This window comes from Strongylocentrotus purpuratus, unplaced genomic scaffold (assembly GCF_000002235.5).
Source record: "Strongylocentrotus purpuratus isolate Spur 01 unplaced genomic scaffold, Spur_5.0 spur5_scaffold_3, whole genome shotgun sequence".
In the NCBI taxonomy this organism is placed as follows: domain Eukaryota; kingdom Metazoa; phylum Echinodermata; class Echinoidea; order Camarodonta; family Strongylocentrotidae; genus Strongylocentrotus; species Strongylocentrotus purpuratus.
In genome coordinates this window covers 10,622,580-10,645,393 of record NW_022145609.1, presented here as the reverse complement: position 1 = coordinate 10,645,393, position 22,814 = coordinate 10,622,580, and the positions used below count along the sequence as shown (strand labels likewise).

Genomic DNA, 22,814 nt, shown 5'->3' with positions numbered 1-22,814 from the left:
TGGCCTTTGTAATGAGTTCAAATTTTTTAATTTGATTTTTTTTTTCATTCCGTTTCCTGGCTTACTGATAAACAAGTCTATACAAATTATTTTCTAGTTATTTGTAGTTGATATCCATTGTAAATTAATGGATTGTGCTTCTTTTTAAAGCCTATTAGAGCAGAGACGAAACCTGTTCTGGTGCACTGGGCTCGCTTGTAGGGTTTGTGGGTCATTAGTCATGTGTTTTTCAGAATTTTTTTTGTTGTAAATTGAGTCATAAATATCTTTTAGGATGAAATACTTGTTCTCCTTTAGGAAGTTTTCATAGGAACAATTGTTTTTTGATAAAAAAAAAACACTGAAAAGGTTTATTTTTCTGCTTATAAATGACAAAATTTAAATATGAACATGAAACAGATTACTATTATTATCATTATTATTATTATTATTATTATTTGTGGGGGTTGGAGTGTAGGAGTCCCTAAATAAAGAGCTGTACATTATCTCTCTCTCTCTCTCTCTCGATCGAGGAACTTTTTCTTCTTCTTTGCACTGGAACATAGTATAAGAGAAACATCTGAAAAGGGAGACGAAAAGTTAAGAAAACTATTCACTTTTCTTGTTATTAGCTGGGATGTAGATACTTCACGATCTCATGGCAATCTGAAGAAAATGTCTATTTCGCTTAATTTCAATTGAATTTTTACCTTTAACAAAAAATAAATTGAGTGGATTTAGAAAAGATTTCTATTACAAGCAAGCCACTCAGCTTTTGTAATAAAAAAATGCTACAATTGCACCATGAAATATTAAGTAAACATATTTTGAGGTGAGTTAGATAATTGTATTTATGTACTTTTTATGGTTTACTAGTTATTACATATATCGTGACGGTAGTGAATGAAAATCGCATACAATTTGCGTGCGGATTTTCCTCAGTACCGTCACTTCGTGAAAATAGGAACGATATATAGCTAAAGTTTGGGTAGGGCAAAATATCTTTTCATTCTTGCATTTGTTGATTTATCTACTTTTAAATTAAAATCAAACCAATATAATGCAGAATATTGGTTGTTAAGAGCCAGATGGGCCTTTAACTCTTATACCACTTGAAACAAAAAATTTGACTCTCTTCTTCTGGCTCTACACAGATGATACATGTAACAACTGTGTGGAGCCAGAATTGGAAGGGGGTAATCATCTTTGTGTTAGAATATATGAGTTAACACCGTTCTGGCTACGAAGAGCCAATATATACTTTTCACACACCATTACATTTCAACAAGATTAGAAAGGGGCAGGTGCAGCTCGCTACAACTCCTTGAGTTTCACAAATCAAAATGAATTGTGAATTATGTTTCTTTTTTAGTATTATACCAACCACCAGGAGAATAAATATTGCCAGAAAGTTCATCAATTGATACAAGATTAGAAAGAAGTAGGCGGGTGCAGCTCCTAATAATTAAATCCTTGAATTCCACAAATCAAAATGAATCTTGAATTATGTTTCTTTTTTAGGATTATACCAACCAAGAGAAGGATGAATATTGCCATAAAGTGCACAAATTGATACAAATTCAAGCTCTTTCCTAAATGATCTTTAAGGTTTGCCCTTGTCCTTGGACTAGTGCAGATCAGATTTATTTTTATTTGCTCTTTTGCTTTGTGGATAGGTAATGAACCTAGAGGCAATACAAATTGGTTTTCTGACTTCATCAACATAATTGTGAGAAAAGTAAATACTAGAAGAAAAGAGATATATGAATAGAGAGTATTTCCGTTTAGCCACCAGTTGTTGGAAGGCAATGAGGTGTGTGAAAGGGAGGGATCTATTGCTTTAATTTGGCTTGTCGATTTGTATGGTTTGATTTTTTGGTGTTGTTGGAGTTATGTTCACCAAGGCAAGAAAGAAACAATAATTGCCTACTCTTGATATCAAAAAGTATTGCCAAGCAAGGCAATAAATGTAGGCTTTGAGTCATTTGCTATAGTACGTAGCTTCAGACTATATCGATCATCTTTTTTAAAATTTTCATTGTAACATTTCAAATAAATTCTCATGATGAGAGAAATTGTTATCACACTCAGAGGCCCGAATTCACAAAGGAGGTTTGTCGACAAACCTCCTTTTGTTTCGCCAAACCTCCTTTTGTTCTTTACAAACCAGGTTTGTAAAATACGCGTAAAAACGTGTCATATTTGTCGACAAACCTCCTTTGTGAAATCGGGCCAGAACGTCTGTGTTAGAATATGATTTATAAAAGAAAGGTATTTGTTATTAAAAACTTGATTGTTTCGTCACAAGAGAGAAATAAATATTGATTACAAGTCATAATGCAAAGAGTCATTATATGAAATTGTGGGATTCTTCTGTCAATTTGGAGTATATCAGACAAATATTCAATATTTAGAGCTGGAGTTGTCTGACACTAAATTTAACAAAAATGTTTTGGACTGAAACATAAATTTTCCTGTTCAATTTTGTCCCTTTTTTGTGTGACACAGCTGTTCGCTCAGGCCTCAGCTTTAAAAAAAAATCAAGTTTTTAATTTATTTCTCAGTTGGTTATTGTACAAGCTCAGTGCAAGTGTCTATAGATCAGAAATATTTCATCAATAGATGCTGGAAGGAAAGTATTGATTGGACAGGTCATCTTTTTTTTAGATGCAGTCTTTTTCAAATAATTAGATTTTGGGATTTGCTCTATATGATTATTGAGTGACACATTTGTCATTCCAATCTTAAGTGACGTAAATAAAAGTGCAGGTTTGATATATCTCTCTCTTCATCTGTAACAAGCAGATTCAGTTATAATTTAATGAAAATAAGGTTTTAATAGGGCTATTTATTTAAGCTGATCAGTCTTTTCTCTTTTATATAAAATGATTTTTCTTCATACAAATATGTATAGTTTTGAAACAATTTCACTGAAAATTCAAAGTTTAGCATGTGTCCAACAAGGGTGTCTCTAAGGATATGTAGGTACTGTATGTATAACAAATGGCATTCACAATTTTTGTTGACAACATTTTGCGACCTATGTTTGCAAAATTTCTTGTTTGTTTTAATTTGGTTAAACACCCTGGCCCAGAATTCCAAATGCCTCAGCGATATCCCCTTGTTTTTCTTCATAAGTAAAGGTGTATCTTTGAAAACCAAGATATAATTGCTCAGCTAGGCCTTGGCTGTTTCAAACAGTAGTGGCTTTGAGTCTTAACGTTTTCTTACTAGGCTTATTAATATCTCACCTGGCTTGTATTGCACGCCACTTCAAGAAGGAAAAACATCCCTGGGCTCTGGAAATTAATTTCTGCACTTTTCAGTTAGGTTTCAGCAAGGCTCATAAAGTATCTCAATGTGTAAATGTCACACCTTGGGGAGGGTAAACATTTGTTAAAGGTATAATATAGCATATTGAGTATATATTGGCGTAGTTTGAGTCTATTCATTGGGGGGGGGGGGGGTTCACCCATGTTTCTTAGAATTTACGGAAATGAACATCAGCATTGATTAGAGAAAGGGTGTTGGAAGGATCCTATATCTTCTTCTTTTCTCATCCTTTTCCCTCTCGTTTTCCATTTCTCACTTTGAAAATTGAAATAGAATTCAATAATCTTTGTTCGATCTCTGTTACTGTCATGATGAATTATTAAGAAGCAATGCATGAATTTGAAATTGAGCCTAACTCTTCACCCAAGAATTGGGATGAAAAACTATCATGAAGAGCACTCTCTAGCATCAGCTAATAGACAGGTTTATATTTATCCCTCCCCTCCTCTCGATATTTCCCCATCTCCTTTTGAATCAAAACAGAAACATCCTAGACCGGGGTGATATTAATAAAGTCAGAATTAAGTCATCCAGTCCGACGGATTGTCGCAAGTCCTCTCCCCACGTGATATTTTCATTCCATAAACGGCGAGATTAAAAATAACGCCCAATTAACCAGCGCTGTTTTCGTCCCTGGACTGTTTGGAGAGGGAATATTTAGTCTCTAAGGTGCAGGTCCGCATCAATGGAAGATATCCTATGAAAGTTGTTCACACTAAATAAAAAAAAATGATTTAACATTTTTTCTCTCAAGTCAGGTCTATTATTACTGGGTTAATATGTGTTTAAGAGGTGTGAAATAGTTCTATCACCTTTCCAACTGCTCCCCAATATAGCCATTTCTAACATGTGAAATGAAGAATAAAGAGCACTGCTGACAATTCCTTTTTGGGGTCATAAATAAAATGGAGAAGTAGTTGATTCTGAGTTGTAAGGTTTTATTTGAATTTAAACAAAAGAAACACTTCTTTTAAACTTTGAATTATTGATTCTGATTTTGATTCTGACATTGATTCTGACATGTTGATTTTTTGTTAGCTGTATGTTTTACATTGTACCATTAAATGTTCTCTTAAATAAATAAAACATAGATCTATCTGTGTGTGAATGCAATCATTAACAGCCTATATCTTGTTGGTTCATCTTGAGAGCATACTTCCCACCGAGGGGAAAAAGGATTTCATTTTTGTAAAAACTCGTTCAAATGTTTATCCTTACCTGATGCTGTTATAGTGTGAGAATACAGACCCTATTTATCCTGCTCCTGTCATAAATAAAGTCAGTAAATCAAGTGAAAGAAACTTTGAAATTATCGAATTTAATTTTTTTGATTGAGATGGATTGGAACTATTTCCTCCACCCCTAACAAAGAATGTAGACTTCATTGGTAGATTGAACATATATTAAAGTAACCCTGTGGAGAAATAATACGTTTTGTATGATATGATTATTATTTCCACCCCCCCCCCCCCTTCTCATTTCTCTATGTATCTCATTCTAATTCTATCCCTCTGCGCCTCAGAATAGTTTACTAGATTGTTGGCGCATAATAAATGCTGTATTATTATATTATTATTATTATGCTTTAAGTTACAATGTATGAAAACGTTTGATGATAATTAAGTATAAAAAATGATTCATAATAACTAAGTGAAGGAATGCAAGCCTTGTATAGTAATACTTTATAAAGAAAAAATTAGGTTTTGGATATCGCTTCTTATAAGATCTTATTGAAGAATCAGGGTTGACTCACTGTTCAAACAGTGCATCTTTTAAGAAAATTACATAATCATGCTCTTCCCTTAAAGTTAAAATGTTTCTTTATTTGATTATAATTGTGTATTCATTATATACACAACTTTAGTGGTACAGTTCTCTGTACGTGTTAGATTCTTTAACTGCTGTAAAGGTATTAACTTAAAAGGCTATCAGTAAGAAATGACTGCAATTTGAGACTATCATGCACCTAGCTTTCAACACCTCCTCTCTATAAGATAGGGAAGGACATAATTTTCAGAGTTTGTCAATTTGTTCAAGGCTCCTCATAATTTCTTCTCCATTTTGTTTCACTCATTTTGGAGTTCACGGCCAAGGATTAGAGATTAGTACTTCCATTCAGCCTCTCTACATCTTGTCTCCCTCTGCAATTTACAGGTCTTCCTGAACCTAGATCTATATATACCTGAAGTTATCTTTCTTTCCCTTTGCTTGTTGATGGTATTTCTGATTGCGTATTTTGGTCGTAGATGCAATAGACCCAAGTTCATGAAGGTATTTTTATCTGTGAGTTTCCCGCGTGACGGCTCTTTAAGATGTTCAGTTTCTTAAATTTTTTTAGTCCGATTGTTTTTCATTTTTTAATAATATATATCTAAGTTTATGAAAATTGCAAAAAATGACCAAATGGTGATTTTGGGTATTCGAATTAGTTTTTCTTAAAGTATTTGAGATCATTTAGGCATTTCAGGAGTATAATTTGCAAAGAATATACTTTAATGTTGCATGTTAAAAATGAATTGGCCTAGTGATGCAGTTGCTAGGGATGTGTTAGGTTAAGATTACTTTTCTACAACATGGATGACGTCATTAGCACACAGTATGACGTTGAATGTGCCAATGCCAATGATTGTCTTAGATAATACTCTTAAAGCACTTAGTTGCATCACATAATTTTTTTTTGCCTGAAAATTCATCAAATATAAATTCAATATTGTAACATGTGATTGTAGAACCATTATTGCTGACAAATTGTTTTATTCGTATTAAACTCCTGAGAGGCAAAGAAACAAAGAAGATATTTTTAAAAATTGTTCATATTAGCAACATATGTCTTTCAATCCATTCTAATCTTTTCATTTTGCAAGCTATTCACTGTCATTCCTGTTTTCAAAGCTCCACTGTACAACTTGTAGCTACTTGCTCCCTCTATATAGAGGGATTGGTGACCATTGGTCCCCCATGATCCTCTTTTTCTTGTGTTAACTGAGAGCTGATTTGATGAGATAACCACCTGTCCAGTGACCTTGCAGGGTGGTCTAATCCCTCCTGTAATCAAGTACAGATGGGCTTTAAGATGTTCTCAAGAGCACACTTGACGTTAAATCATCTTTTTCGAGCCAGAAGGACATTAACTCATATCACCTGACACATAATTAATGCCCTTCTGGCTCTGAACAGACCATATGAACAGCATGTCCACACACAAAACAATTTATCCCGAAACTCTATAACGAAACGTCGTCAAAGAATCATCGTATAAATTTCATAGTGTTCACACACAAGAAACGTTGTATAAATAATCATCGTAAAAATTCCAGGATGTCCACACACAGAAGAAAGTAATCCTGAAACTCTACAGCGCAATGTCGTATAGGTGCGCAGTTTGCTTCTGCGGTCATGAAATGGAAGCGAAAATGAGTGGTGTAGTCTCCTTTCGCTCGAGGTCACGTTAAGCCCTGCCCAGTTAGTTACACTAGTTACACTCCCCCTGTCCACACACAACATTTTCCGTGATTAGGCGTGATTAGGCGTGATTAGGCGTGATTAGGCGTGATTCTTTATTGAGTTTCAGTTCGAAACGATGCCCAAACCTGCGTTTCATTAGATTAGTTTCGTTATACAACGTATCGTTAGTGAGCGTCCACACACACAATTTTCATCGTAAAAACTATCGCGAAACGGTATCACTATCGCGAAACGGTATACCGGTAGCTAATCACGCCTAATCATGGAAAATGTTGTGTGTGGACAGGGGGATAGTCATCTGGACAATGTAAGATGAGAGCATCCTTTCCAAGGGTAGCTAGGTTTCACAAAATGGAATAGCCGCTCGGAGGAGAAGGGAAGAGAAGGAGGGGGAAATGATGCAGTGACATTTCCTCCCTTGCTAGCTCTCATCCCAACGTCTGGTTAAAATCAGTCAAAAATCTGTCACTAATTTTCACTGTTTAAAAAAAAAGAAAGAAGAATAACTCATGTTTTGCACTTAATGAATACCATGGAAGATGACAGTTACAGTTTCATTTTTATCAGCAGGGTTTCCAGATGAACGCCCTTTCTCCTCGAGCATCTTCTTAACCAAAGCACAGATCCTAGTTGAATTTGCATCATATTTCAATTATTGCATTTTCTCTTTTTGAATTAAAGTAACCTCTTGTTTTAGGAAGTCATGTGACTTTTGATTGAGAATGAGAATAGGCTTACATGTACATGTATTTGGTATTTTCAAACAATTTTGCTAGATTTGACTAAGCAGATGATATTGAGAAAAAGAAGAAAGAAACAGGATTGCAAAGACAACAAATAATTAACTTGATAGGTAATTTCAATAGCACCTTTTGTAATGTGCAAATATTACATTGACAGACATATTTTGTAATCCAAACTTGATTTCTACAATCAGCCAAAACAATAGAGTATTGAAAGTGCCATTATGTGATTCCTTGGAAGTCATTGTTTTCTGTTAAATAGTATAAGAAAGTAAGGTTCCAAGCTAAAGTTTGTTTGTAGATAAGTTTGGGATAACATCATAACTTTCTAAGAATGGCATTGTTTGGCAGAGGAAGACTTCAATAAAAGAACATTAAATTGGCAGGAACATGAAACTTATGAGACTTATCGAAACCGGTTTTCCCCAGACTGTCATTTGTGATTGCCACGCTTTACTCATTATTGTTTTAAGTAAAGCAGCTTGCATTTGGTTAAGTTGTCCCATTTCTGTCACCTAAGATATTGAGAAATATTAAGAAATGGTGCCACATGAAATGCCAGAGAATTAGAGAGCTCAGCTCCCGATAGTATACTTGATATTATCTTGTCGTGACATAACTGGGTCTCATTTTCCTTGTGTTTTATTATTGATAATGACATACAGTATGCTGAGAAGAGAAGTTGTGTGATACATGTATGTGATGAAGCAAAAATGTGATGAAAATAGGGAAAATAAAGGATAAGGGAAGAAGTTGAAAAACATGAAAACAAAGAGAGAAAAGGGCGGATTTTGGAATCGCTATTTCAGAAATATAGATAGAGAGAGAGAGAGAGAGAGAGAGAGAGAGAAAGAGGGGGGGGGGGGAGGGAGACGGGAGGGAGAGAGAAGTAGGAGAAGAGGCATACTTTTAGTGAAACGGAGAGATATTCACAAATAAACAGACTAACAATGGGAGAATGAAGAGAAGGAAAGAAAGAGAAAGAGAGAGACAGAGATGGCAGACAGACAGATAGATGGACAGACTGACAGACATACAGACAGACAGACAAAGGGAGAGGGATAGAGAGAGAGAGAGAGAGAGAGAGAGAGAGTGAGACAGACAGACAGGGAGAGGGGGAGAGGAATGATTGGGGGGGGGGGGGAGGGGTGCATTGTATATGTCCCAGTCATCGCCCCCTTACTCGTTTCCTCTCAATAGACATTATTCTTTGCCCAAAATCTAAACCATGTTTCTGTCTTGTCTCTGCCAGGCCCTTTGTATCCCTTGATGAGTAACATCCTCGTCTGAAACCAAACCAAGACACAAGGAGGTGGTGATGTACCAAATCGTCTGTTGCCACGGTAACCGTACGCAATCTCCGAAGCAGGATCTGTCTGTGGAAGGTTCCCCCTCCTGCATCGCTGTGACAACTTGAGCCAAGTAAGTAATCTTCTGAAACATTGAGGTGCCGCATTCATGCGTCTCATTCGGGGGAATGTGAAATCTTGATTAGGGATGGGAGAAAGGGATTAAGAGGGGGGATGGGTGCGCTCCTAAAAAGAATGCCAGGAAGTTTGGGTTTTCCTCCCATGTGATGCGAGGAAGGAGACGGGGGTAATCAGCTGTTTGGCAAGGGGGTAAAGAAGGATATGTGTGAAAATGGCTATGGGACTCTCACAAGTTTCCCCTCTACTGATATGTGTATGCTTTAGATCATGTTTGTGAGTGGAATGATCCTTTGATTATTTGAAGCAATATATAAGTGTTTTGGAGGTGGTTTAAGCACTTGACTTGCAATGCAAATGTTGTGAGTTCTATCCCTGACATGGCACTAATGTCCTTTGGCAAGACATTACTCTGCATTTGGCAATCCATACCCAGGAGAGAAATGAGGCCTGGGGGGTGTTTCATAAAGACTAAGATCGATTTTAAGTTGGACTTAACTATCGAAGGCTGTTCATGCCACTGGTTGCTCCCACCAGTGGTCTCTCAATTATGATCTTTAGATAATATTTTTTCTTCAATAATGAACTATCAAAAAAGGTAAATTCTGTAGATTTGTGACCATGATTTGTACTTCCCTTGAGAAACCAATGCCAGTAAATGGTGAGAGCAAACAGTGGCATAAACAGCCTGCCGTAGTTAAGTTCAACTTAAAGTCAATCTTAGTCTTTTTGAAATACTCCTCTGGTAGGATGACCAAATCCTTTGTGTTAGTAATTGCCATATATGCCCTCACGGCGACCGATACAGTAGGAATACTTCCCAGGGAGTTTTAAATGGTGCACATTGTGTGTGAATGGATCGGGGTAATAATATCTGTAAAGTGCTTAGAGACGGTATTTCATATGAAGAGCTATAATTACAAATCCAGATTCTATATTAACTTCTGCAATCATCTCCAAGAAATGATTTCTGGTAGTAATGGTCATCAAAGGCTTTCAATCTGGACAAGCAGACGGTAATAAACTCTACATGTTTATATCCTCACACCAGCTTGATACTGGACAACATTAAATAACATATTTCTGTATGTCTGATAATTTTACGATGCCTCATATATGTGCATGAATCATGAGATATGATGTGTATGAGATACCATAAATATTGATATTGAGGGAGAGGGGGCTGACGGCCTAGATAGTCAGCCCGCACATAAATAATGCTTTTCAGCAATCAAAATAAAACAATAGAATAGGAACATTCTAGTATTGGATGACAATAATACGACTAATGTCAAAGAGTCAAGGCACATATTCCAAGTTATTAATGTCTAATAAACCAAAACATATCAACAAACAACTCAAGGCAACATGAAAGAGACCCAATCCCTAGACGGTTTCCTGCGAAGTCTCCAGTTTCAAAATGACTTTGCAAAGCTTTAGTAGACTGGCATCACATGACAGCTTAATATCTCATTCAATTCTAGCAAAACAACAAAATTTGTGTAGCTGCCAGGACAGAGGATGCACTTCACAACATCTACGTATACCGCAGCCCCAGGGCCCGTTGAAAGTTTGTTGATAGGGTTGTCAAGGTAACGAGAAGCGGGTCAAGAGCATTTTTATCGTCTTTAGACCTAGAGTGGCATAATATTACCCTGGTATGATTAGATAAGTACTCGATGTGTACGTGTGAAAACAAACTTTGCCCTACTCGTGAAAAACATATTTTTCCACAGAAATAATTTCCTCATGTTTTTATTGTAAAAAGAGCAAAAAATAATGTCCTAGTGACTGTTTAAAATCCCAAAAGCATTCATCCACATTCTTGCATGCAAAATTTGTTTATTTTGTTGCTATTCTTAGCGAGTGTGTGTGTAAAAGTAACAGACTTGTTTTAAATTGACAGACAATCTGCAAGAAAGTCGTGATGACCTTCACGTCTCCAGACAAGTGTTGGCACCACTTGACCTTGAAATATCTACATCTAGTTTGCATTAGAGAAAAATAAAAACATATCTGTAAGAATCGTCTGCTGAGGGTTGTCAACTCTTATACTTTCTACAGAGAGCTAACACCCTTCTGGCTCTGAACTAATGGTTACTACAGAGTGCATAAAACTAGAAATGATAATGATAGCATATAACATTTGTAAGGCACCACTTTAAAGAGAAGGTTGAGTTCTGAGAAGAGGTGAAAAATAGTTTGTGAGCGTTATCATTCTTATAATGCAAGTGTGGAAGAACATCAGATAAGACATGTTCCCTGAAAAGCATGGCTCTTCAAATGCCTTCATATTCTAAATATGTCATGTACATCGTAAAACTCGGGGGGGGGGGGGGGGGGGTAGGTTTTTTACGCCACGTGTTCGTGTAGTCCCATATACATCTTTTTGTGTACAGTGTTTGTAACTTTATCAAGACTTGGCCAATTTCTTATCATTCTGATGATTCCAGAACCTTGCAATACACACAAATTCTTATATGCTAGAGGATAAATCTTTTCTGGTCGATTCCACACCGTTTCTTTCACAATGCAATCGCATGACCAGAACTCAACTTCATCTTTAATCAAATTATTCATTTTATTTAAAGGTAATACAAAGTTTTCTGGAAATTTTGAAAATTGGGTGGATAGTGAATCTTTACATTATTGATATATTTGGATGCCCATGTGGATGTATTATGGGCACTAGACAATTTAGCCCCTAAAACACTTCTGCTTTCGAGAAAAATTGATTATAAAAATTTACCGGCGTTACCTGTAAATTTTGATAAATTTCAATTAGTGCCTACGGCCGTACAATGGTAGCTGCGACCATGAATTTCTAAATGGAAATAGCTAATCGGTCGATTTTAGTTAAACATTTTTTTATAGCTTAATTAATATCTTGACCTTGAGAGGGAGCTATACATCGTAAAGAGTTTATTATTTACCATTTCATAACTTTAGACTTGATTTCAACCGTGACAACGATCTCTGAATATTACCAAATACCAACATTTTGTATTACCTTTAAACAGGGTAACTCTCTCAGTATTAAAACTGTTTTCTTGAGGGGCACTGTACAAATTATAAGTTACAAATACATGGGAAATTAAATAAAGCTTTCATGCATACCATATCATGGATTATTTTGTTTTATTTGTTGTACATCATGATATAAACGCACCAAAAAGTAATTATTTGGCCGGCTTATACATGTACATTATAATACCTGTCCTTCCAAGTTGATTAACAACAAATGCTCAATGTACACTATTGCAACAGATGAATCACATGTAAGCACTATATATAGACAGTAATAGATCACGAGGAGGATAGTTATTTGGGCAGTTTTCTATGTTTTCTTGAGATTCTTTCTATCTCCTCCCATGAAGAAGTTTATTTGAGTCCAAGGTAGAAGAAAACACAAAGCATGTCAAGAGCCGCCCACACCTGCAGAGGAGGAAGTACGCCTGTTGAGACTGGCATTTCAGACTCTACCAGACTGAGTACTTTGATGAGAACCAGAAGGGTTTTAATTCGGTGTAAAGTGAGATAAGTTACTCCTTTCTGGCTCTCACAAGATAAAAGTCATGATGACAATGCTGGACGCTGAGCTCCCGATGGTTTACCTGATATACTTGATATGTTGTGTTATCGTGACATAACGAGGTCTCATTTTCCTAGTTTATAACTATTGATATGGCGACACATCATGCAGAGAGGAGAATTTGTCTGATGTTTGTGTGACGTAGCAAGAATGTGATGAATTGATATGAGAAGATTTTGAAGAACAATGGAAGGGAGATAGAATAAAAAGATGACATGGCCATGTATTTAAGGAGAAGGAGACCTAAAGAAACAGTCATGAATAGAAAGACAAGAAAAGAGAATGACAAAGAAGGATGAAATGAATAAATTATTAAATGCACTAGCATCAGAGTCTTGTGTCAATAAAGCAACCAATTTATTTTAAAAAATGGTGGGAAAGTATAAATGAAAGAAAGAAAGAGAAAGACAGAGGAGTATTGCAAGAGAGATAAACATTTATTTATGTTAAGGATCACACTCACCAGATAACTTATTTTAAGGACATTATGTTCAGCATTTTTTCTAAAGATTTTAAAGAAATCAAACTATTGATGGAAAAGTATCATAATACTGGTCATGAAATCATTAATTTTCACCTTCCTGTTTTTGCAATGACATTTTTCCATGGTAAGTTGGGGCCCTTGATACTCTCCCTTGCATCACAAGTTCATGTTGTTTCCTAGGTTGCACAACAATTATATCACCCACCTGTTGTCCCCCCAGGAAAATTACCTACTCCCCCTTTCCCATACCCTATAGTACCGGATGTTATTAACACGCTACAAAAGAAAATGTGAAGACAAAACTGTAACATCATACAACAAAAATAATTCCATACTTCCTGTTGGAGTAAAAACAATCACATCAGGGAAGCACCCTTTATAAAAATAGAAGGAAAAAAAAATAAGAAAAAAAATGTAGAGGCCCTTGAAAGGATTACTCCCGAAGGAAGTTAAGAAAAGAAAGTTTGAAAGTGGCTTTTATTGTTCGAGTTTAGAGTAGGTTTGGATTTATAACAATGCCACAAGCATACCTGGGTTGAACTCAAGGCGATTGCTATCAAAATAGCGATTTGAAAGGAAAAGTTTGACGTAAGCTGGCTGGCAAGTGTGCATAAACTTTAGAAGTCACTGTTTATCTTTAGAATAATCTTTTTTAAAGATGTCGGTGGAAGTTTTAGAAGGTTGGCAAGTTTTCTTTTAGACGTCATCATGATGAAAAGTCGGCAGGTATTGATTTTGGGGGGTTAATGAAAATTAATCTTGCATTATAATATAGATTATAGGGGAAAATGAATGAACATTACGACATTGAAATTGAAAAGTCTAACTTAACTTTTTGCAAATGGCAAAAAAAGAAATTATCAAATATCTTTTACATACAGATATCTTTAAGAAACTATTCTTACATAAAATATCTGAAACATGTCATTTAAAAACTTTTCCACTTTTTAGTAGAAAAAGGTACTGATACAAAAAAGAGGAGGTATTTTGAAAACTGATCAGCAAGACAAAAGCAAGGGTTATAGAAAATGTGTATGTGCAACCAGGGACTCCCTGGTGCAACATACATTTGTAAGCTCTCCATCAACATGTACATTTTTATATTTCATTATTTTCAGGCCATCTTGTAATAAATCATTCATGTTTGATCCACTACCCCTCCAATCACTTCCTCCAACATCAGCTGCCTCGACAGGGGGTCCCAAGGTCAATGTCAAAGGTCAATACATCCCCATGAACTCTTAAGGTCAAATTAGAAAAACTGCCTGTGTTAGCGTTCCTAAGATACCGTCAACAACCTGGACCAATTATGTCTGCTGCGTTGCCTCTTGGTTGGTACCGAGTTACTAAGTTGGTACCGAGCTCTCACCTTTCCTCTGGTGAAAGTCAAACCACCTCCCGCTATTTGTTCATTGCGTATACCAGTCGGCTCAGATGTTGTTTTCATTGAAAGGGGATGACCATAACATTGTGGATTCTGTTCCATGGCGTAGCATATTTTTTGAGTGTTCGGTGTAACTTTGAGATTGTTAAGTGAAACAAAAGGAGGTTTCGGAAGACAGTATTTTAGGTGAGAGTTCATGTTCTTTTGCCTTGTATATTGTATGTCTTTGTGCATCATCCTGTGGTTTGGTGGTGTTTCTCATAGTCATCCTGTTGGTAATTAAAGAACAGTAGGTACTAAACATTGGTTAGGTGGGAGGAAGCACAGAACCTATCACGGTTTGGTCGTAATGCAGAGTTAAGGATGTTTTTGTATCTCTCAGGTAAGCTATGATTACAAACAAAACATAGGAAACACCATCATGTAGATCAACAGTTTGCCAAATGTTTTTCCTAGTTGTTGTGTTAGATTCTTTTTTCTGCTGGTGACTCAGTCAACTTTGTGAGGCAGGTAGGCAGGCAGTGCTCCCCTGGCTGTCCCCAAGTCTTCCCTCCCCATGTAAAAGATATCAAGCCTTTAAGATCTATACCATGACAAACCTAAAGGGGTACCAGAAACCAAGCTATTGTTTTCTCTAATATAAATGATTAATAATTTCATACCAATGAATTTGCCATACACTTTCATTATTGCTGGTACAACAACGAACTTGCCATTCTTTCAGAAGATTGATAAGGTTGTTTGACTGCCCTAGATGAGTATGAAGGATATGAGCCATGTGGCCCTGACGTAGGTGCCCCTGACGGGTGAAAGTCACTTGTATATGACCGTCAGTTGGGGACATCATTAAAGATCAAAAACCTGTTCAGACTAGAAGAAATGTATATGAAACTTGTACAAAGAAACGGCTCCAAAAGAATTGTGGTATAGCAAAAGTGGTGTATTCACGAACAGAGGTATCGTGTAAAGGAACGTCGTCTTTATAAGAAACCATTTTTGAAGAGGTCTGTTGACATGTTATACGTGTCAGCTGGCTGATCATCAGTGTGCGCTCACTATAAACCCTACCTTCAGTTAAACAATTTTTGCGTGATACAATTAACATTCACATTAGCAATGGATTTTGATCCTTTATCAAGTTTTCATTTGAAATGGTGATCAAATTGACACTCATTTTGCTTTATGTTTAATTATACGATTTTCAAAATGGAAAAAAATATAGCTGTACAAGAACTGTGCTGTAAAACAATGAATTAATAGCAAGTCTGAACACCTTGTTTGATCATCACTGCTGTCTATGATATTTTAAATTGGATTGGTAAATGGTTCCTCAGACATGTGAACAGTTGTTTTCTTCACCTGTTGTTAAACATGTATAATGGCAGTCGTTTCCAGTCTGTTCTGTGAGTATTGCTGGTTCAATGCGGCATTTATTATGGGCCTGCGTGTCAGGATGTAGCTTCAAGTATTGTACTCTTTTTTTTTTTGAAGAAGGGGGGGGGGGGGGGATATCACTGGAGAAAATCCTTACAGAAATTTGAAGAGTTGATACATGTATTTGTAACCGTCTATCTGGAATTTTCCTGTGTGATATTTTATGATTTTGAAGTGAAGTCAGAAATCTGAAAAAATGTATGTGTATTGCGTATCCAACAGATCAAACCCTCTGTTAGAAGGACGTTAACTCATATATTTTTTTACACACTATTATGCACAGTAACAGTCTGGCTCCTAACATATGATATTAACCCTTTGGCTACTGGAACCAGTCAGCTCCTGTATTAAACCTATGGGAATGAAGAATTCAGTAGTCAGCTGGTTAAATGCACTCTCACAAACTTTGACGTCCAGGGTTTATCTGAAGTTTTGTCAAACCTCCAAACAATTTTTGTATGGTGGAAAATTAAGAGATAGAGAGATTCTAAAGTTGATGGCATTAATGTTATTGCCTCACAGTATGTGATCTGTGGTGTAGACAAACCAATTAAATGTGATCTTGAATCTAATGAGAGATGGATTAATGCCTCTCTAAAATGTTGGCACAAATTTGTCGAAAACATGAAATTTTTCATGTCTGTAATCAAACGAGTACAACTTATAATGATTGGCCTTCCTGTTTGAAAACAGGGATGTATATATGCGGGGTGGTAGTGTATAAAGGAGAGATAGGGGGGGGGGGTGTGAGGGAAATGGGAGAGGGGGAAAGGGGGAGGGGGGCGGAGTTAACATTAACATTTTACAATGACTACCATAAATGACCACTTTATAAGCCAGTGTCATTTTACATTAAGAGTTCAGCATCTTACATAAAATAGATACACTCATTTTGTTAACAAATTGTACAAGATATGTAACAATGAAACAAAATAACGCTATAGATATTTACCACATATATATATATGCAGAACGTTACTTTAAATACCTTCAAATCATGCAATGTTTGATAATACAGTAGCATATAATTATATATTCCTACACCTACAATAGGGTGTTTTTCTCATGGGAGGGGTGGTACGAAAGGGGGTGTCGACCTTGCCTTCTCAGGCTCTCCCAATTAACACCTTCCCTGCCAATCAGTGCGTGTAGTGTCAAAAAGGGCTCAGGATCCGCTATAAGCTGTCCCTCGAAATTCAGATGATCGGAAACTGATCATCGCTTGCCACTTGGCAGTGTCCATCGAAAGCTGCCGAGGAGAAGCAAATTTGACGCTTCCTTGTCAGGCAGTGTCATCTGCGTGACACGACACGCAATCAAATTCCCCTTTTATGGGATTTGGTTTAAAAAATTGCAAATGGATGACATTTTGAGTTTGATTATTCATCGCCAATTTCACCTTCCCCTACGTCAATCAGCTAGCAACTGTGAATGTGGGATGACCAGTTATTGTAGAGATTAAAAAAGCAAGTGATGAATTCTTTGTTTAATTTTAAGAATGGTTTTCTTCTTACTGCTGTTGATGCTGTACTTATAATTTATTTCTGAATTGCATAAAGGCAAGGGCTGGAGAGCCTTGATCTGTATGGCGCATTTCCCCATCCAATAATATCTAGATTAATTGTATATGATACAGTCAAACCTGTTTAAATGATAATCTGTATATAAAGATCACATGTTTCGTTGTTTCTCTTGAAATTATTCTTCATTGAATCTATACTAAATGAACCTGTATTGACCACCTGCCAATACAAACCACTTTTCTTGTCTCTTAATTTCAAGCAGTCTTTATATACAGGTTTCACCATATACATGTATGTATGCTTCTGCGTCAAGTTTCACTACACAAGACGTGTAATAACATGTATATTGTAAAAATAAAAAAAATAAAAAGTTGATGTACAACACAAACTGTTAGTGCTTTTGTTCCCCATCTTATCGACAGATACAGTAGTCTTTCTGTAGAGGTGATATTCCATATACCCCTGCATAAGATGCAGTTATATTGCCAAAGTCAAACCTGTCTATAGCGACCGCCGAAGGGTAACACAAAAAATGGTCTTTGTAGACAGGTTCCTTTAGTACATGTTTCAATGAAAAACCATTTTTAAGGAAAACAATAAATATGGTCTTTGTAGACAGGTGGTCACTAAAGCAGATTTCTTACACCAGTGTTCCCTCACCATACCCACAGGCCTTTGATATGAGCTGTGAAGGATACAGGTGGACCATCTGTAGAGGTGGTTTCAACCTGCAGTTAGTTTGACTGTACAAGATGTATTGCATTCATACAGTAACATATAGACCTATACATTGCAGACTGTTGATATTATTGTTCCCAGCCATAACAGTATGATATGACCCGTTTAGGATACCAACCGTGGACCATGCTGTGAGAACACCTTGAACTTAATCTCTAGCAATTCAAATATACTTTAGGACCATTGGTTCGTGAGGATATGTGCTGAACATTGCAATTGTTGTTAAATATTTCTCCACATCGACAATGATGCAGTGACTTGTTTCAATCTTACGGAAACAAAAACACAAACAGGTGTATGAGTTTGTGTTTTTTTATGATTCTTAGCTAAATGTGAAGGTTCATTGCAATGATGAATCATAGAGTACGTGAGTAAAAACCTTGAAGAAAAATATGAAAAAAGAAGAAAAGATTAAAAATACTGAATGTATAATGCAGAGAAGGATGGGATAACGATGATATAGATTTTGTTTTGTTTTGTCTTGTTTTGTTGGGGGGGGGGGGGATGGATAGGATAGCAGGGGGTAGGAGGAAAAAGGGATGTGGGAGGGAGAGAAGTAGGGAGAAAGTCTGAAGAGGGAGGGTGGGAGGAGTTCAAGGAGCAGCATTAACATGAGTATTTAAGCAATGACTAAATCCACAATTAAACGATCTTCAGTTCCTAATACATCTCAATTTCTGCAGAGATCATCAAAAATTCATCTTTTTGATATTATATTGTACTAGAAAGCACAATAGCAGATATTGTTGAGGAGCTACGTAGATGAAATAAAACTTCTGAAATTCTCTAATTTGTGAATATTCTAATAGAATTTATTTATTTATCTACCTGGGGGGAAGTTAGATGATGTAAAGAACGATTCCCACTCATGGTTAGATGTCTCAATATTTGGAGCGAAAAATATTTTTCACTTCTTATTATCAGAGTGTCTGGATTACAACACACTTTCTATTGTCCCATTGATGGGATCCTAACAATTCCTTTCAGGAATAAAACATGCATTTATTGCATGTTTGCGGTGATTTATCAAATGGTTTTGATACAACAATTGCTGAAAACTGTAGTTTTTATTGATGATTATGGAATGGTATAACAATCAGTCTTTCAACTGTGATATTTACTCACGTTTCACTTTTTCTTGATCTCTAAAGTAATCTGTCAAAGTATTTCAAGCTTGCCTACCTTCCAAACTGTTGTTGATCAGTTGACTTGAACTAATGTTTGAAATGGAGGTGTATGAGCTGTCAAGACATCATGACTTTTGTTAGAGGTAAAGATGGGCTAAATTTTTGGAATTCTATTTTTGGGATGATTTTTCAACTTTCAGAATACAAAGTTTTATTTATGGTATTTATCTGAATACAAAATTGTGTTTTGACTGTATTGTACGTCCAACTTTTTTAAAAATATATTATGACAGACTTCTGCTGGTCTATACTTCATTTAATTATGTGGATGTCTACTTTTAGTTAATTTCATTTTTGTGTGCAGACCTTCAAGGGTGTATATTCAATCATTTAATTAATTCATGTTGATATCAGTACTGGTATATGAAATGACATCACATTTCTAATGAAAATTCAAATGAATAATGAAATCAAACTCACAACTGTATTTCATTTATACTCTCATAATCTAAACTGCTTCATGTTATCTTTAGATTATCTCAGCCATTAATTGAGTTTTAAATCTTCTTTTTTTAACAGACTTTCTTGTTATTTCAGATGAAGGTTATGTTCATGAATGCCATGTGATATAGGGATCAAAATATTTCATAAATACAGATCATTGACGAAAAAAAAAACATTATTTTCAAATACACCTTGAGTTCATGAAACTGATGATCATCTTGAGGGAAAGGCATTGGGACAAGCATGTAGATGATGATAGTGATTTCATTGACATTTTCTGTTTAAGAATATTATGTCTCTTTTGCAGCCAACATCAAATTCTGTAGAAATTTGCAGGAATTATGATGTCCTCCTATCTGTGAAATTTAAACATTGGCAGTGTCCTAGTATTCAAATTATGCAATGAATCTTGTTAACCTTCTAGACTTCACTGTCAGACACTATTGAGTGACTGACAGTGAAGAATTTAACCTTTTCAGTTGTTTTGGCCTGCAAATGGGACATATTTAAAGCCAGAAGGGAGTTAACTCTCTGTGAAATGATAGGAGTTTAAGACCCTTCTGGCTCCACACAGCTGACATTATCTGGGCCCAATGCCCACTGAAATGATGTTGCGTCCATCGGAGAGGTTATTGGCTTCTGATCTGTCCACTCATCTCTCTGCCATAGGTCCGTGGTCCAGCAGACCATCTCGTAGGTTGTTACGTGCCCGAGAGTCTGGCAGGGAAGTGACAGACGATGTGTGTAAGGTTCAGTGATACAGCCGAGAGGGGCTTCAATCGTTCATAAACGCGTAGACTTGTCTGTGGGTTTTGTCTTGGGATTTGAGTTTTGTTAAATGTGGATGAGATGGAAGGGTAAATAGGGCTAGAGATTTGAGGTTAAGAAGAGAGGATGCAGAGGACAGAGAGAGAGAGAGAGAACGAGAGAGAGAGAGAGAGAGAGGGGGGGGGGGGGGGGGGGGAGAGGGGAGAGAGGGAGAGAGAGGGGAGGGTGGGGAAAAGGAGAGATGGAGATGAGAAAAAAAGGAAGGGAGAGAAAGAGAGAGAGAGAGAGAGAGAGAGAGAGAGAGAGATAGAGAGAGAAGGGGGATATGGGAAAGGTGGTAAGGTAAGTGTAAAAAAGAACTCTGTTGAGAGTTTGATGGCTAGAAAGCTATCGTGATATCAGTATTTCATTGTATGATTTTATTAGATATGTATTTAAGAAAACATATATTTTTAAAAATAATAGGCCTATGTTTCTAGATTTAGATGACATAATGTCTTCTTTGAAAATTGCAAAGAGGAAATCAACACTATACATAATAAGGTGGAAAATTAATGAAAGGAGAGTCTGAATGATGCTTAAATTTGAGGTCTTTCTGACTCACATGTTATGATACATGATGTACATTCAAATTCACTAAATTGTTTCATGGTCATGCACTGACACTCCAAGTATGAACTATCCCTTGGTCACTAGCACTCACACTGATATGAACATCCTGGAAGGAGGTTGTTCAACTTCCGACCAATCACGACCTTCCTGTCCTCACCAGGACACTTTCTCTGACACCTTCCGTCCGCCCTTGTGGCCAATTTGCTGAGTAACCTCTGTAATTGATAATTTTGTTTTTTTCGCTGATGATTAGGTAATTAGGCCATTTGGGGTGGAGATGCACTCGCACCTTGCATTTCTTGTGAAGTCTGTTTGGAGCCAGAAGGGCATTATGACTCATATCATTTTACACAGAATTGGGGCCCTTCTGCCTCAAAAGAGACTGTTTCATTTCATGAATTTGCTACTTTCCTTTATATGCAGAGGAGTGGAATTCACTCTCTGCAGAGAATTTTTTTACTTTGGATTCCACTTTATTTTGGAGTGGATTCCACTTTATTTTGGAGTGAATTCCACTTATTTTGGGGCAGATTATAAACTCCAATATAGGAAGTGATGCCCAATATGACTCCTAAAAGAGTGGATTTCTTTTTTACTGTGCATTGCAATTAAAACTTAAGTGATCACTGATATGACCTCTATAAAGAGTAGATTTCTACTACTGTACATATCTAGAAGGTATGTTTCCTATCTAGGGTTTTCTTTGCTAGCTCAGGGCCAAGTTCAGAACAAACATCTGCCTCTAAATTCTTTCCCAATGACCAATTTGAAGGAAAGAGAGACCCTTGTAATTAAAGATTTTGCATAGTTTATTAGTTTTGAGAGGACAGTTGAGCCCTTCTTGCATTTCTTGTTTGTGTCTATGGAGAGCATGAAGGGCGTTCACTAACTTCACTCCTATACAAAGTCAACAGTACAACCTTCTGGCTCTCAATACACATTTTGATGCTGGCTACTATGATCAGTTTTCATCCTCACTGCTAATTCGCTGAATAATCTCTTGTAATTACTGATTTTTTCTTGCTCACAGATAATTAGGGCATTAGAAAATATTTGGAGGAGAAGCACACACTTTATGTCATAATTTGTCCTGCAAAATTAAATTTGAAAAGTCTACGCTCTAATTCGCATGCTGGGTGCCGTTATTACGAAGGAAATCTTTTAAAGTGCTGGATAGGAAGCAAGTCTGGTCGCAGATCTGGGTCAGAATGACGTTCAAGATGAGAGAAATTAGGTTTCAAGTCTGTGTGTGATGTGTGGAAGAGGGGAGAGGAATAGATAAGGGAGAAAGATAAAGACGGAGATCTGACAGTTTCATGTCAGTTGCTGGCAGTAATCCATGTCTTTTGCAGGGTGTATAGACTAAGGGCTCAAGCAAGACATTTTTTGTATGTTTTGAAGAAAGTTTACAGCTGGGTTTGGCTAAATAGATTTTGTGAGACTCTGATTTATTGATCATATGCAATGGCATGGAAATATTGTGTGCATATCGTCCTTGTTTTCACGAAGTGACAGTAGTGAGGAAAATCGTCACGCAAAGTGAATGCAATTTTTTTTCACTACCGTCACTTCGTGAAAACAGCGACGATATGTGGATGGGATGGGTAATAGAGTTGGAGAGAGCATGAGTGGTGAAAAGAGAGCTAGAAAAGTATTTAAGAGAGAGAGAGAGAGAGAGAGAGAGAGAGGGGGGGGGGGGGG

The 22,814-nt window shown here is 36.5% G+C and overlaps 1 long non-coding RNA gene across 1 annotated transcript in view; it reads left to right on the top strand.

The window, feature by feature from the left end:
* The first annotated feature begins 8,746 nt into the window (after positions 1 to 8,746).
* LOC115928856 overlaps positions 8,747 to 22,814 on the top strand; it is a 59,748-nt gene continuing 45,680 nt past the window's right edge. The window contains exon 1 of the long non-coding RNA XR_004066253.1: positions 8,747 to 8,942. This is a non-coding gene — a long non-coding RNA (uncharacterized LOC115928856). The remainder of the gene's footprint in view (positions 8,943 to 22,814) is intronic.